At 41.9% G+C, this 17,109-nt stretch overlaps 1 pseudogene; it reads right to left on the reverse strand.

Moving 5' to 3' along the window:
• Positions 1-7,676: 7,676 nt before the first annotated feature.
• Positions 7,677-10,964, reverse strand: LOC101617426 (annotated as a pseudogene).
• Positions 10,965-17,109: the final 6,145 nt, after the last annotated feature.

Genomic DNA, 17,109 nt, shown 5'->3' on the forward strand with positions numbered 1-17,109 from the left:
TGAAACCAATTTTTTTTTCAAACTGTTTCACATAATCAGAGACCAGGGAATCCTCTCCAACTCCTTTTATGAAACTAGCATCACTTCAATACCAAAACCAGACAACGATGTAACAAGAAAACAATAGGCCTATATCCCTAATGAATTTATGTGTAAATATACTGAACAAAATCTTTGCAAACCAAATTCAGCAACACACCAAAAGCTTTAGCTACCTTGATCCAAGTGTACTTCATCCCAGGGATGCAGGGATGGTTCAATATATGAATATTGGTCAACATACTATACCACATAAATAAACTTAACCACAAGAACCACATGATCATCTCAATTGATGTAGAGAAGACCTTTGACAAAATACAAGACCATTTCATGATCAAAACCCTGGAACAAGGGCTGGAGAGATGGCTTAGTGGTTAAGGCACTTGCCTGCAAAGCCAGAGGACCTTGGTTCGATTCAGCAGGACCCACATAAGCCAGATGCACAAAGTGGCGCATGTGTCTGGAGTTCATTTGCAATGGCTGGAGGCCCTGCTGTGCCCATTCTGTTTCTCCCTTTCACTCTCTCTCTCTCTGTGTCTGCATCTTTGTCTCTCTTAAATAAATAAATAAACAAAATATATTTTTATAAAAACACTGGGATGAATAGACATGGAGGGTTTATATCTCAACATAATAAATGCTATATATAAAGCATTTAAAGCCCAAATATTACTTAATGGGGAAAGACTGAAGGACTTCCCATTGAGATCTGGAACAAGACAGTGGTGTCCCCTCTCACCACTGCTCTTCAACACAGTACCAGAAGTACTAACCCATGCAATAAGACAGGAGAAATAAATAAAAGGGATACAAATTGGAAAGGAAGAAGTCAAATTACGCCTGTTTGCAGATGCCGTGATCCTATACATAAGTGACCAAAAGTCTCCATATCAAAACTTCTAAAGGTGATTAGTTCATTCAAAGTGGCAGGATACAAAATCAATGCACAAAAGTCAGTAGTCTTTCTATATGCAAAGGACAAATATACAGAGAAAGAAATCAACAAGGCTGTTCTATTTTAATAGCAAAACGAAATAAATAAATACCTTGAAATAACACTAACCAAGGATGTGAAAGACCTATATAATGACCTATAAAAAAAACTCAAGAGATGGGCTGGAGAGATGGCTTAGCGGTTAAGCGCTTGCCTGTGAAGCATAAGGACCCCGGTTCGAGGCTCGGTTCCCCAGGTCCCACGTTAGCCAGATGCACAAGGGGGCGCACGCGTCTGGAGTTCGTTTGCAGAGGCTGGAAGCCCTGGCGCGCCCATTCTCTCTCTCTCCCTCTATCTGTCTTTCTCTCTCAAATAAATAAAAATTAAAATTAAAAAAAAAAAAAACTCAAGAGGGCTGGAGAGATGGCTTAGCAGTTAAGCGCTTGCCTGTGAAGCCTAAGGACCCCGGTTCGAGGCTCGGTTCCCCAGGTCCCACGTTAGCCAGATGCACAAGGGGGCGCATGCATCTGGAGTTCGTTTGCAGAGGCTGGAAGCCCTGGCGCGCCCATTCTCTCTCTCTCCCTCTATCTGTCTTTCTCTCTGTGTCTGTCTCTCTCAAATAAATAAATAAATAATTTAAAAAAAAAAACTCAAGAAAGAAATAGAGGATAACTTGATAAGATAGAAAGACCTCCCATGCTCTTGGATAGGTAGAATTAATATTGTGAAAATAGCAATTCTATCAAAAGTATTGTACAGATTTAACACAACACTGAAAAAATTTCCAGCATCATTCTTCACAGCAATAGAAAAAATGATCTCAATATTCACTTAGAATAGCAGAAAGCCTCAGATATCCAAACAAATTCCCTCCCCAGCCAAGCTGCCCCCTCAAAAAAAGAAAAAAAAAACACCTGTGGAAGTACTGCCACACCTGATATAAAGCCATATTACAAATCCATAGTAACAAAACCAGTATGGTACTGACATAAGAACAGAAATATAGACCAATGGAACAGAATTGAAGACTCAGATCTTTGGTCATGTAACTATAGCTACTTGATCTTTGACAAAGGAGCAAATAATATAGACTGGAGAAAAGAAAGTATCTTTAACAAATAGTGTTGGACAAATTAGATGACCATATGTAGAAAAATGAAACTAGACCTCTCCATGCACAAAAAGCAAGTTCAGGGTAGAGTGATGACTTGGCAGTTAAAGTGTTTGCCTGCAAAGCCAAAGGACCCAGGTTTGATACCCAAGACCTACGTTAGCCAGAAGCACGAGGCACACATGTCTGGAGTTTGTTTTCAGTGGCTGGAGGCCCTGTCATGCCCACTCTCTCTCTCTCTCTTTCTCTCCCTTCCTCTTTCCATGTCAAATAAATAAATAAGTAAAAAAAATTTTTTTTAAAAAAAAGCAAGTCCAAATGGATTAAAGACCTCAATATAGCATCCAAAACTCTTCTCCTACTGGAAGAAAAAATAGGAGGCATTCTCCATAATATAGGAATGGGGAAAGACTTCCTAAACAAAACCCTAGTAGCCCAGGAAATTAAACCATCACTCAATTGATGGGACATCATGAAGCTGAAAAGCTCTTGCACAGACAAACATACCATAAGCAGAGCCAATACTGAATGTTCACTATACCACTGACAGAAGCCTAATATCTAGAATCTATATAGAACTCAAAAATCTAAACAATAAAAAAAATCAAGCAACACACTCCAAAAATGGGACAGAGAACTGAATAGGAACTTCTCAGAGGAAGTATTATAAATGGCTAGCACACACTTAAGAAAATATTCAACATCTATAACCATTAGGGAAATGCAAATTAAAACAACCATGAGATTCCACCTTACTCCAGTAAGGAGGGCAGTCATTAAAAAATCTAACAACAACAAATGTTGGTGAAGTTGTGCAGAAAGAGGAATCCTTATGCACTGTTGGTGGGAATGTGAACTTGCACAACCACTATGGAAATCAATATAGAGATTTCTGAACAGAATAAACACAGAGCTACCAACAAACCCAGTCATTCCCTTATTGGACATTTATTCTAAATGCCCCCATGCATCAATAAAGAGATGTTTGCTCAACTATGTTTATAGTTGCTGAATTCATTATAGCTAAGAACTGGAATCAACCCAGATGTCCATCATTGCATGAATGGATAACAAAGTTGTCATGCATTTACACAATGGAACTCTGCTCAGCAGTAAGAAAACAAATGATACAATGAAATTTGTAGAAAAATGGACAGACTTGGAACAGATCATACTCAGTGAATTTACACAGTCACAGAAAGACAAATGCTGCATGGTGTCTTATCTGCAGTTCCTAATCTGGACCCACTTGAGTTGCTGACACACCTGATAGGCCTAGACAATAGGGATGAAAGGGTCTGGAGGAAGGAGGAGGAGAGGGGGGAAACAAACACAAAATTAAATTCAAAATGAGCTGATACCATAGAAACCTCTTTCCTTAGAGATAGCCTAAAATATTTGACCCTCAAAAGGAGTAAGAGGGAACACCTGAAAAGCAGGGCTCTGATGAGGGTGGGATGAAGCCTAAACTGAAAAGACTTTTTTTTTTTTTTTTTTTTTCTGTGTCTGGCCTGTGACTCCCAGGACCAGAGAGAGATTGGTCGCTGCCCACACTGAGCTGTTGATAGGAGAGAACTACGAGGTCCCCAAATCAAGACAGCTTTCTGTCAGTGCACTTGATTACCCACCTGAGGCAAAAGGTATGACCATATTGCTGCAGACACCATATGCTGCTGACACAGAGCACGGAGAGACCTGGCTGGAATTCAGAAGAAAGCCAGTCCCCAGACAGTTAGCCTGACCAGTGCTAGAAATTTCTACATGACCTACGGGGGGGGGGGGGGGGATGGCCAACAATGATCTGAGCAACCAAAGGTCTAAGCTACTCAGAAGCAAACCCCCTAACAGGATGCAACAGTGGCACACAGCCACAGCGGGTAAATAATAGCTTCCTGATTGTCTAAGAGATCCACTCAGTGTAAAGGAACACATGAACACATATCTGGAATTGGGAACCAGATCAGAATCCTATGGAGACAAAGATGTCCTCCAGTGTCAAGCTCTCCCTAGTTTTTGGCCAAAAGAGGGGTTACACACATCAAATTCTCCCTAAATTAATAATGTTTATCTCATTTAAACTACCCTGACTTCACTTTCCATTGGAGAATCTGTTCTTCTTTTTCAGAAGGTAGCAAGATTGGTGGAGATAAACTACCCCTCGCACTTCAGCTAAGTCACAGATGAAACCAAAGAGGAATTGGGGAGATGAGCAAGAGCGCTGCTTCCATGTTGAACCTGCTAATCAGCACCAGGGTATAGGAGACAGACCCCGAGGATACTAACACCTACCAGAGGCTCCCAAGAGTTCATCAATGAAGATTTAAAACTCACCCACCATGGCTCAGGGAAATTTGCAGAAGAGGGGACAGAAAGACTGTAAGAGCCACAGGATGAGACATTATGGCCAGATGCATCCCCTCCTCCCCAAAATAATTAATATCTTGTGATCACAACCTGTAGTGTCTGCAGCAATAGGATCTTGCCTTTTAGCTCTGGCAGGTAATCAAATGGCCTGCATTGTTTTGGGGATCTCATGGGTCTCCCTGGCCAACAGCTCACTGTAGGGGCAGCAACCCAATTCTGGGCCTGAAATTTATCAGCTAGAGTCCATGGAGTCCCACAACCCCATGGGGAATACCTGCAACCCCACTGAAGAGCATCCCTAACAGAATAGGGGCAGGGACAAGGGTAAAGAGGGTACCAATGGATGATGTGTCCATATGAAACATGTTGTTAATAATAATAATAAACATTAAAAATTGATGAAATGAAGGGTTGGGTCCTCAAAAAAAAATATACAAGATGATAAACCACTGGCCAAACTGATCAAAAGAATAAAAGAGGAGACTCAGATGAAGAAGATTAGAAATATTAATGGAGTGTCACAACTGATACCAATGAAACTGGAAGACTCATTAGGACATATTTAAAAAACCTGTATTCCACAAAATTGGGAAACCTGGAATAAATGAGAAACTAGAATGAGATCAGAAGAGAGAAGAAATAGGGAGAGAGAGAGGAGGAGGAGTTACTTAACAGGTTAGGGGAAGTACAGATTGTCAGAGGTGAGAGGGGCCTGGAAAGGTAGGGGATAATGAGGGTGGGGAGGGAATTACACAAAAGACATGAATCAGTTTCATAGAAACTCTCATTCTGGCTAGCGTTATAGAAGTTATAGCCATCAATCAAGTAAAACAAACAAACAAACAAATAAATGGAAAAGCTTAACCTTAAAGCCACGGACTCTGGCTAATAAATCTTGGGCCCAGGATTGGGTTGCTCCCTCTACAGTGAGCTGTTGGCCATGAGATCCCCAAGACAATGCAGGCCCTTGCCAAAACGCTTGATTACCTGCCAGAGCCAAAAGCCAAGATCCTATTGCTTAAGACACCACAGGTTGTGGTCACAAGATATCAGAATATCACACTATACCTTAAAGGTTAACTGACTCTCTCCTGGCTAGCCCTTGTAGCACTGGAGAGCCCTATGGGAGCAGCTGGAGGACAATGATTACCTACAGCATGAATAAGTACATGCTTATGCAAGTACAAGAAGTACACACTTATGCAATAGTGGCACACAGCCTCTGCAGGTGACCAATTATCTTCTGATTGGACATGGGGTCTGCTCAGTAGGAGAGAACTCATATCTGGTACTAGAAACCAAGTTGGAATCCCATGGTCAGAAAATGCACACTTTAGAGAGAAACCCTCATTCCTTTCTGGAAAAAACGTGTCAGGCACAGGTAAGGTCCCGGGGCCATGAAGGGTTAAAGCCGGCCTGAGCTGCCAGGCATGGCTAAGGGACAGGAGGTCACAGCAAGACTAGACCCCAATAAGCTCAGGTCCTGGGGCTGGCAAGAGTGAGGCTGTGCCCTCCCCCCTTCCCAGGACACCTGGATGTCCTGATAAGTCTTTAGTTTCGCTTTCCCCAGAGCCTTGTTGACCTCTTGCCACTTGCCTGGCATGTCCCTATATGTTAGTGAGGTGTCAGCCAACAGCCTTCACACAGCCAATCCCCCTATGACCCATACCCCACACATTTTCCTGCCACTTCTTAGACCCTGTGACCCTTTCCCACTCACCCATGATATCACTACATGCTAATTAGGCATCAGCAGGACCTTTGTACTAACCAATCCCCTTATGACCTGTACCTCTTCCCGCTCTTTCACAAATGCTTATTAACCCATTCCCCTGACAAATAAGCTGTTCTCTGAAGCTGTCTCCTACATATTTCTTCCTGTCATATGGAATGCTTATGTGGTGGTTTGATTCAGGTGACCCCATAAACTTAGGTGTTCTGAATGCTAGGTTCCCAGCTGATGGATATTTGGGAATTAATGCCTCCTGGAGGGAGTGTATTGTTGGGGGCGGGCTTATGGGCTTTATAGCCAGTTTCCCCTTGCCAGTGTTTGGCACACCCTCCTGTTGCTGTGGTCCACCTGCTGTTGGCCAGGGGGTGATGTCCACCCTCTGCTCGTGCCATCGTTTTCCCCTGCCATCATGGAGCTTCCCCTTGAGCCTGTAAGCCAAAATAAATCTCTTTTTCCCAGAAGCCGCTCTTGGTTGGGTGATTTCTAACAGCAATGCGAATTGGACTGCAACAGTAAAGTGGTACCGAGGAGTGGGATTGCTGCTAGACACCTGACTGTGTGGCTCTGGCCTTTTGGAGCTGATTTTCAAGAGGAATGTGGGAGGATTTGAAACCTTGGCCTAAGAGATGCTTTGCAGTGCTGTAAGTACAGCTTGATGGACTATCCTGGTCAGAGCTGAAAGACCTGAAGGCAGTAAGAACTATGGACTGTGAGGTTTGGCTTATGAGGGTGAGAAAAAGCTTTGCTTGTACTGGGTTAGCAGTTTGTGTGAGAAGGTTGCTCTTGTGCCCATGTCCTGAGAAGTTGTGCAGGGTTGCTTTGCGTAGAAATGAACTGGTGTGAGCAGAGGAATATGGCACAGACGGAAAATCTTTGGGTGAACTGCTGCCCGTTCAGCTGCAACTGAGAGGTTACAACCTTTGAGATTGGGCCATCTGACCTGCTTTGGGGCAACAGGAAGAATGTGGACTCTTTTGAAGGGGCCTGAGTGCTCAAGGAGTATCCTGTTCTTCAAAGTCTGCTTTATTCCTCCCTGGATTAACAAAGTGGCTCCTACCTGGTATTGTGGAGTATAAGAAATGCTGGAAAGAGAGTCATTGAGTTTGCAACACGGTCTTGTGTTTTGGAAATGGCCATGGGCAGTGTGAAGCGGGTTTGCTGGTTGCCTGCACAGAGATCCCATGGGGCCATGAGGATGAACCGTGGCTTGCAGTGGAGACCCAGTGGAGATGCCGGGACCATGAGATGGCTGCCAAGGAGCTGCCGGCCCCGATGAAGTTTTCCAGAACTGTGAGTAGCCTACCTGGAGGGGTGGAATCGGAATGCCAGAGACTTGTTGCTGGTTAGAATTATTGGACTTGAAGATTTGTCACTGGTTAGAGTTGCTGGACTTGAAGCTACAAAGTTTGATGTTTGCCCTGGTTGTTTTAAATCTTGTATTGGTTGAATGTTTCTTTGCTATGCCCAATGTCATCTTTTTTTCTTTTTCAAGCTTTATAAAAACACCTTCATTTTGCTCAAAAAGGGCAGTCAATAGATACAGAGAAGCCAAACTGAACAGCCTTAACAAAATAAAATTAACATCAGCAGCAAATCCTCTTGCTGGAGACTTCAGCTAGAGTGCACGTGTACCAAAGTTCTACGGCTGTTAAGAAGGGGCACACAGCCACGCGCTGTCCCTCGCCTTGGACGCACAGGAAGGAAGTCAGTTGTGGATCTTAATGGCCTTTTCAAGGTAAGTGTAGTGACTCCTCTTTGGGGCTTTGTTGAAGTGATCAAGCCCTAGCCAAGGCCGAGGATGAGACATGTTACCAGGCTGCGGCTCAAAGTCTTTCAAATTCACTTCATACTCATCTTCGTTAATGTACTGGTGCCAGCCCATCATGACAATTGCAAATTTAAACTTCTCAAACTCCTTTTCCTGGATGTCTAGCAGGCTCTGTATCCATTTCATCACCTCTCTGAAATGCTCACCCTGGTGTTTCCTCAACAAAAATGGAATTCCAAATGTCCCAAACACTTCTTTGTGAAAATGTGCCACTGTGATTAGCATCTCATTTTCCTTATCTATGTCCACTTGGTCCAAAGGTATTTCCTCTATTTGAAACGTGCGACTTGTGGCAGGAAATAGATGTTCTAATAGTTCATCTTCTTGATGTACACCAGTGATTGTGTAGCTTACAATTTCTAGCAGCCTAAGTTTCCCTGATGCCTTGTCACCAAGTTCCACAGCTTTTTTACATTCTTCTAACAGGTCCCGGACACAGCCATGCTTTTCTGGATATAGTGTTATTTCCTCTTCCCTAAATTGGCTGTTTAACCATATATACTTAAAACTTCTGTTCTCAAAGTCTGTGATTTTCATCTTAAGCTGTTGGTAGTAAAGTTTCTTAGGTTGTCTTGGCTTAAAGAACTGTAGAAGATCTCTTAAAGTACCTTCATAATTGTGTCTAAGAGGATTACCTGGGCCATCCCTATAACCTTGAGACTTGAAGAATTGCAGCAACATTGGGTCTGTGTTGAGCCTCTGTGCAACTGTCTTTGCAACCTGAAAATAATTCATCCTATTTGATAATGTAACCACAAATCCAGGGTCATTGGGAATTGTTTTATCACAGAAGATGACATCCATGCTGTGACAGAGGTCTCGGAAATATTCTTTTGCAGTGGGTAATTCACTGTTATCATTCTCAGGGTCATCCTTCTGAAACACTATAATGTCACCATTCATAAGTTCATCCAGGGCTTTATCAAGAGACACATCATAGTTCAGAATTCTCTCTGTTAAATTCAGCTTAACTTCCTCATAGAGGATAAGGGTAGTATCCTGGATAAATCCTGCTCTGTCACACATAACTGGGAGCAAATCACATATTTTACAGGATATGGGTATATAGCTATGTCCACAGTAATTCAAGATCCTTGTTTTAGGATCATACATCTTCAAAAATAACATTACATCATGATCTTTATCAAACTTGGGTAAAGTTGCTCCACTAGCAGCCAGCTCGGGATCAACTGTTTCCAGGAATATTGTCCAAGGGTTTTCATTATCACTGAGTTCAATCATTGTTTTATTGCCGTCAGCTTCATTATCTAACATCGCGGGGCGTTTTGTTCCATTACTCCTTGCCTGCATAGGCCATAATCAAATTTGATCTTGTGGAAATCCCATGGTCTGAGAGAGGCTCTGAACAAACTCAGCCAGGGAGGAGTCCTTCAGAACCTTGAACACGGTGTACTTTACTTTCTCCTCATCGTACATGTCATTTCCTTGGTGACCACAAAACTGGTCCTCTGCAACTATCTGCACTTGCATGTAGAGATGAGCTTCCTGCCGCTCCTTCCGCTTCCGAGCCTCAATCCTTTTCTCTTCTTGCAATCTTTCCACCAACTGCTGAGGAATATCATGGTCTGTGACAGCTTGCAAAACTTCACTGAGCTTTGATTCCCTGATATACACTAATATGTAGGCGTTAGTGCAATGTCGGACAGATAGATCGTCATCATGGCCCCCATAACTGTGCTCAATCGCTTCTTATTTAGAGCACCTCAACACCATGTCGTCATCAAATTTACACCATTTGCCCTCTCCTTTAGGGTTCAGGTAAACCGCATAACGTCCACCAGGGTTATCTCCACTGTGAACAGGACTGCATGGAGAATATAATTTGCACGGTCCTTGAGGTCTGTTTTTCGCAAAAATTCATCAAGTGGCAATTGTTCTGGAAACTGAAACCTATCATTGATCTTGATGTTTTGGTCCGTCTGAGGGTCGTACATGAACCACATCAGCTGCAGGTGTAACACTGGAGGCAACGTTAAGAATTTCACACCTTTCTCTGCTTCCTGCAGGCCGTGCTCCCCGGCATCATATTTGTTGTCCCCGTCTAGCTGTTCAACTGCTACATAATCCATGAAAGATTCAAATATGTTTTTCTTTCCTTTTGTGCTAAGCTGGATGTCGTAATAGTCTTCTCTTCTATCAGACGGGTAGTTAACTTCTTTGCACTGAATATAGGACACCATTTTGCCTCTGAATAATTTTGGAATGGTGCCTTCTACACACATGCATTTCATCTTGTTTTCCACATTATCAAGCAACACTCGACAAAGCTCTTGAATGTCATGTTGCATGAAGCTATCCAGAGTTTCCCGTCTTTCGGAGTTGATTTGTGAAAAATAAGGTCTGCAACAGGCTGTTCGCGTAACACATTGTTCCCTGGTTCTTTAAACCAACATAGCCTTTGTGCTTCTTCAAGTCCCACATAACTCCATGGGGAGCATCAGCCTAAAGGTGACCTTGTCATTATCTATAAATCCTTTCTCAGGATTGGTCACTTCACTCCAGGCCATAAAATTGGAAAATCCCCAGTCATTTTCCTTATGGAAGAACAAATGACTGATCCGACAACTGAACAACTTGTCCTCGTCTCTGCAGTTCATGATCTTCAGCACTGCTTGTGCATGACAAGACCATGACATGGAGTCAGATTCGGCATTGCACTGGAGAAAGAATCCTATGCTTTTTTGGTGTGGTCTGTCTGGATAAAAGCATGGCATCACCATAATCTTCCATGGCAGATTTCACACAAAACATGGAGGGCTAAGGACCAACTCACTCAGTCTGCTGAAGCATTTGACACAGAACTGAAAGGTTGCCTCGGAGCACCAACTGGTGTCGTCCTCCATGTCCTCCTGGCATTGCTGGGCCCATCACTCAGGGCCACATTCCCATTGATGACGGGGTTCTGAGTAATTCTTGGTGGGTCATCAGCATCTCCAGCTGGTTTTGTGCTTTCCCTCCAGGAGTAGTTGGATAGCAGACATAAGGATCTGAAACTCCCCAATGCCATCTTTTGCAGTGTGAATATTAATCTGTGCCATTATGGTTTTTTTGAGGTTATTTTTTGGTATTAAGGCTCAGTTAAAAGATCTTGGACTATGGGGATGTATGAACATCATTGGGATTGATAAAAACTATGGGTACTTTTAAAATGAAATGAATGCATTGTATTTTACATCATGTATGGATATCAGTTTATGGGGGCCAGGGGTGGAATGTGGTGGTTTGATTCAGGTGTCCCCCATAAATTTAGGTGTTCTGAATGCTAGGTTTCCAGCTGATGGATATTTGGGAATTAATACCTCCTGAAGGGAGTGTATTGTTGGGGGTGGGCTTATGGGCTTTATAGCCAGTTTCCCCTTGCCAGTGTTTGGCACACCCTCCTGTTGCTGTGGTCCACCTGCTGTTGGCCAGGGGGTGATGTCCACCCTCTGCTCATGCCATCGTTTTCCCCTGCCATCATGGAGCTTCCCCTTGAGCCTGTAAGCCAAAATAAATCTCTTTTTCCCAGAAGCCGCTCTTGGTTGGGTGATTTCTAACAGCAATGCGAACCGGACTGCAACAGCTCATTAAAAATTCTTTTGAGTGGTACTTAGATCAGAGCGCTAAAGTATGTGGATGAAGGTATAGGAAAGATATAGGATATCTAAAACCAAACCCCAATTTTTGCCAAAATTAATTTCCTTTTCTAAGGAACAGAAAAGCTAATTTGCAGGCTAAACCTAAACACCATGCCTAAAGTTAAAGATTTTTCAACTGTTTACAGACACTAAAGGATGCTCTAAAAGTTTTATATAGGGATGTAGACTTAATCTAAATTCAGCTTACATTAGACACAAATGATATTCTTTGCTAGATAGGTCACAAAATCATAAGCATAAGTGCAATTCATATTCTTTGGAAGTTTAACCAGATTACACATAGACAAGACCCTATCACTTTGTGTATTACAAATGAGTAAAATAAGTTTCCTAGGTAAAAATAAACAACTTCAGAGTAAGATAAGGAATGTCAGGATGCTTAGCCATCTTATCTGTTTGTTTTATCTTTTTGTTCTTGCTTACTGTTATATGCTAATTAAAGTCATGGCACACTGGACTCTAGAGAAAGGGATGGAACCCCTTTATCTCAGACCCCATGCAAGTTTAAGCCTGTTTCCCCCAGACCCTGTCCAGAGACAAAATGGCCAATTGTCTCTGACAAGGGAAAGGGAATGACAAACAGCACATAAGGCTGGCTCTCTTCCTAGTTCCTCACTTTTTAACACCTAGATTTCTTACTAGATAAAGAGGTCAAATAGGTAAACTGAGTCAAGGTATTTGATCAGTTACAAACTTCTTACATAAAACAAGCATCAGGCTTACCTAAAGTGTATATCAAGGTATAAAAAATGGTTCAGGGAAGGGAATTTAATTGAATAAAACCTAGGATATGTTTGCCTAATGCCAAAGTTTTAATCAGAGGAACTGAGTCTTATGATTAAGGCCTCACTCATTAACAGCTCACTGATGCTAATTTGTTATTGTTTAAGAGTTATAAAAACTGGCTTTAAGACTCTCATAAAGTAAGTTAGGTTCCTCTATTCATCAAGGTTTTAACTATGGGAGAAACTGAGTCTTAAGATAAAGGTTCATGTTTTAAGTTTTTAAGTTCCAAACATGAGGTACTCATACCTAAAGATATTGTGACTTTAAATGTACCTTATGTTTCATTCTAATTTTATTGAACAGTCATCACTAGGTTTAATCACGTAGGTTTACGTGATTTAATCTCAGTCACTATAACCTTTATGCTCCTGTTAGTTAAATATGTTGGGCTAGCTTGCTTAAGATTTATCAAATTTAAGTAAAACATAAAATTGTTTTATGTTAATAAAATTTTCTATGGTACATCAATGTTATCAATGGCTATCAATATTAAGCTAAAATTATTGGTTGTCAAGTGATGTTTTTTTTTTTTTTCAGAATAGATTTGTCAAGGGTTATATTAGAGCTTAGCTGTTTTGGCTCAACAAAGACCAGATTCTGCTCTATTGTATGTAAAGTGTCTGTCTCATTTCTGGCATCTCAAGTCCAGTGCTTATAACAAAATTAACTTTTAAGACATATTCCCTACTTTCGGGTACAGCCTCATGCTCAAACAATGGTCCTCATCTGAAATAATTTCAAGCTCTGTGGTTCTGTTTCCAACACTTTCTGGGTAATTTGTAACCACACTATTATCTGAACTAATCAAAGATGTTTTCAAACACAGGTGCTAAGACTTTATACTTTCTTACTTGTCCTTTTCTGACAATTTCTAGGTTAAATTAATTGGCTAAATTTCTATTATTTTCAAGACTGATAATAGATTCTGCCTGTATTTATAACTATTATTTATTTAAAGGCTATATGCCTACTTTCTATGTCTCAGATATGGCTTATCCTGCCACAGTACAACAAAATTTTAGAAGGTTGGACAAAATTATTTCAAGAAGCTCTTGTGCTGTTCTTTAACTAAATCTGTTTCAGTAATCAAATATGCTCTATATGTACATACATCCAGGCTCGTGTGACTGCCTTTCTAAGTGTATTAATAACCTATGCAGAAGCCAAAGCTAATTGGAATCATGGGAGCAAAAAGGCCAATATTTTGGCCTGTGCTGCCAGATCATGAGGCCACTAGAGATGATGGGACACTTATACACTGGCCCTATGGTAAGTCACCTGTCTTCCTGATCAGGGAGGATACAGAGACCCAAACAAAAGTTGGTGTAAAGTCTAAAACAGAAGAGTCACAATTAAGGAGCAATCAGTCCTCCTGACTTCCCAAAGAAAGGAAAACTACTTGGCCAGCATGGCCCTGACTCCTCCTAACAGACAGAAAACACCAGTAAGTTAGAGGGCTACTCCTGGGTCCCTAGAATCTCCTTTTCATAGCCATTAGTGACCTCCAAACTTAATACTTGATTAAATTTTGGCTATCTGCTTGGTGTTAAACACTCAGAGAGAAATGTATAACCAAAGATAAAGAGATACTTCAAATATATGAATGGCCTATTAAGTAATACAGCAAGAGCTTTCCAGAGGGGAAACAAACAAGACCTTAAGACATGCTGCTCCCATTCTAATAGTTATAATTCTGTAATAAGGACAAACAACCATAGATGTCAAAGGATTATTTTCAAATATAGAATATATATATAGATGACTGACTAAAGGTCGCTTAATTCGAAAGACTTCCTTATATTGGAAATAATAGTGAATTTCTTCTAACTTGTGCCAGGTCATTGTTAAGTAGGTTCTAAGACCAAAAATATAAATTTTTACAGCATTTAATGACACCCAGTGGCTCTATGGTACCAACCTTTGGCCCTGGCTGGCTCCAGGATGAATTTTAAAAGGTACACTCTGGGGCTGGAAAGATTGCTTAGTGGTTAAGCACTTGCCTGTGAAGCCTAAGGACCCTGGATCTAGGCTCGATTCCCAGGACCCACATTAGCCAGATGCACGAGGGATTGCACACATTTGTAGTTCATTTGCAGTGGCTGGAAGCTCTAGCGTGCCCATTCTCTCTCTCTATCTGCCTCTTTCTCCCTCCCTCTCTCTCTCTGTCACTCTCAAATAAATAAATAAAAATGAAAAAAAAATCTTCCCTCCCTCCATCTCCTTCTCTCTCTCTTCTCTCTAACTCTTGTATATTAGTTATCTTTTTCTTCCTTCTCTTAGTGGGCACTGACCTGTAACTCCCAGTATCAGCATGTGGCTATCATCCACAATGAGCTTTTGATCAGAGACACCTACAAGGTTTCCTAAAAGACAGGCAGATTTCTGTCAGAGTACTTGATAACCCATCAAAAGTTAGTGGTAAGACCCTACTACTGAAGACACCTTATGTGGTTGACATGTAAAATGGAACAGTATGGCTGGAAGTTGGAAGAGAGTCAGTTCCCAGACAGTCAGTGCATCTAGTGCCAGAAGGTGCTACATGGGCGACTGGGGGAAAATGACCAATATCTGTCCAAGCAACTCATGGTCTAACCTACTTAGCAGCAAATAACCTGGTGTGATGCCCACACAAGTGCAATAGTGCCACACAACCATGGTGGAGAACCAACTGCTCTTGATTTGGCTAACTGATTCCCTCAGTGGTACGGGACCCATAGCTGGAGCTAGGAAACAAGTCAGAACCATATCCAAACATTAGCCCACTCTCTAGTATCAAGCTGTCATCAATCATGGGCTACAAGAGGGTCTACATCTATTAAATTCTCTATTAAAAAAAAAAAGTAAGGGTTATCTCATTTGTCCTGGTGCTAACTTACTCTCCATTGGAGAATCTGCTTCTCTTTTTCAGATAGATGTAGATCCTAAGGAGAAAACCACCCCATCATACCTCAATAGGGCCCCGGCTGAAACTAAGAAAAATTGGTGAATCAAGCAAGAGTGTTGTTTTCCTGATGAACCAGATACCAACACAAGGGTGAAGGAGATCAACACAGAGAAAAATTAACTCCTACCAAATCTGAGATTCAGAGCCCCAGAGGCCCCCAACACCTCATCACTGAAGCAGACCACAAATAAACCCAACATGGCTCAGGGAAATTTTGCGGAAGAGGGGGTGGAAAGAATGTCAGAGCTGCATGTTGGGTCATGATATGCAGAGACATTTATCTTACCCATAACTGTGGGCTAACTCCACAATGCATGACCCATATACCTCAACAAGGAGGGGCCAAGGGGAGGTGTTAGGTCATGGATGAGCCTAATAATGGTACCAAACTGACTGTATTTACTGAGTACAAAAATATTTAATTTAAAAAAAAGTTAGAAAAAAAAGTACACTCTGGAAGGCTATTATCAAGATTAAATGTTGTGTATATGTTTCTGATAACTCTGCTAATATCTCATCTGTTTTACAAGCCATAGGGAAACAGAGTCAGACCATGTCAAACACTACTCTGCCATTCAATGAACAATTCTGGAAGAAAATCTCAGCCAGCTCATGCTCAGATGGTCCTGAGATGATCCAGCTCCATCTACCTGGGTTCCCTCAAATACTCTCCAAGGCCTAGAAGTCCACAAGAAGGATAACACTGAAGATGACCAGTTTACTCTGTGCTCACTCCTCATTAACTCCTTACTTTTATTCTTTCTCCCCAATGTTTTCTTCCAAGACTATCTTCCTGCACTCCATCAATACACTTCCAGGGTTCTTTACAGTAGTTCCCCTCTCTAGGAGAGACTAACTGCCACAACGTCATGCCCTATTCAGCAGGAAATAGTTAACGATCTGACTTCATCATACCCTTGTCCCTTAACAGCAGTTGGAGTGTCTGCTCATGAGAGCAAGAAATGAAGGGGTGTAGAGTAAGGGTGACTGGACCCCTGAAGGTAAAAAGAGCAGGATAGTTTTTCTTATCTCTTGCCCCAGTTCCAAAGAATTGTTTTTCCACAGTCAGGACCCCTCCTGGGAGGAAGGTCAAAAGCCAGAGGAAACTCTCTCTGACTTTATATTAAAAACAAAAACCAACCTAGAGAGAAAAATTCCCGACCTCTGGCTCTGCAAATGACAGACCTTGCCCCCTTTGATGCCAGTCAAGGTAGGTCCCTTTGCCTGTCCACCTCTAAGCTGACCAGAGCTGAATGCCTCTTCTATATTTCCATAACCAACACCATTTGTGTCAAAATACCCACTCTCCTATGGTGCAAAGGGCTAACCACCCCATGCATGAATGTTTCCTCTCCCACTTATTGTTCCCCACTGTTGATTGTTCCACAAGAAAGAAGAAGCGGCCTACAAACTTTGCCCCTGCCAACCAAGAGAGATTTTCATTCCCCTGCTGGTGGGCTTTGGTGTAACGCTATCCCTGGGTGCCTCTGGTGCTCCAGGAGCCGCTGTTGTCCAAACTGATCACCTCCTAGGGGACTTCTGAGACAAGCTTTTACAGGTCATGATATCTACTACCAACAGCCTCAAGTCTATTCAGACAAACATAAACTCTCTCGTGAGTGTGGTTTTCCAAAATTGCAGAGCCTTAGACCTCACCACTGCTGAACATGGGGGACATGTGTGGTCTTGGGAGAATAATGTTTTTGTTT

Source organism: Jaculus jaculus, chromosome 6 (assembly GCF_020740685.1).
Source record: "Jaculus jaculus isolate mJacJac1 chromosome 6, mJacJac1.mat.Y.cur, whole genome shotgun sequence".
NCBI lineage: Eukaryota > Metazoa > Chordata > Mammalia > Rodentia > Dipodidae > Jaculus > Jaculus jaculus.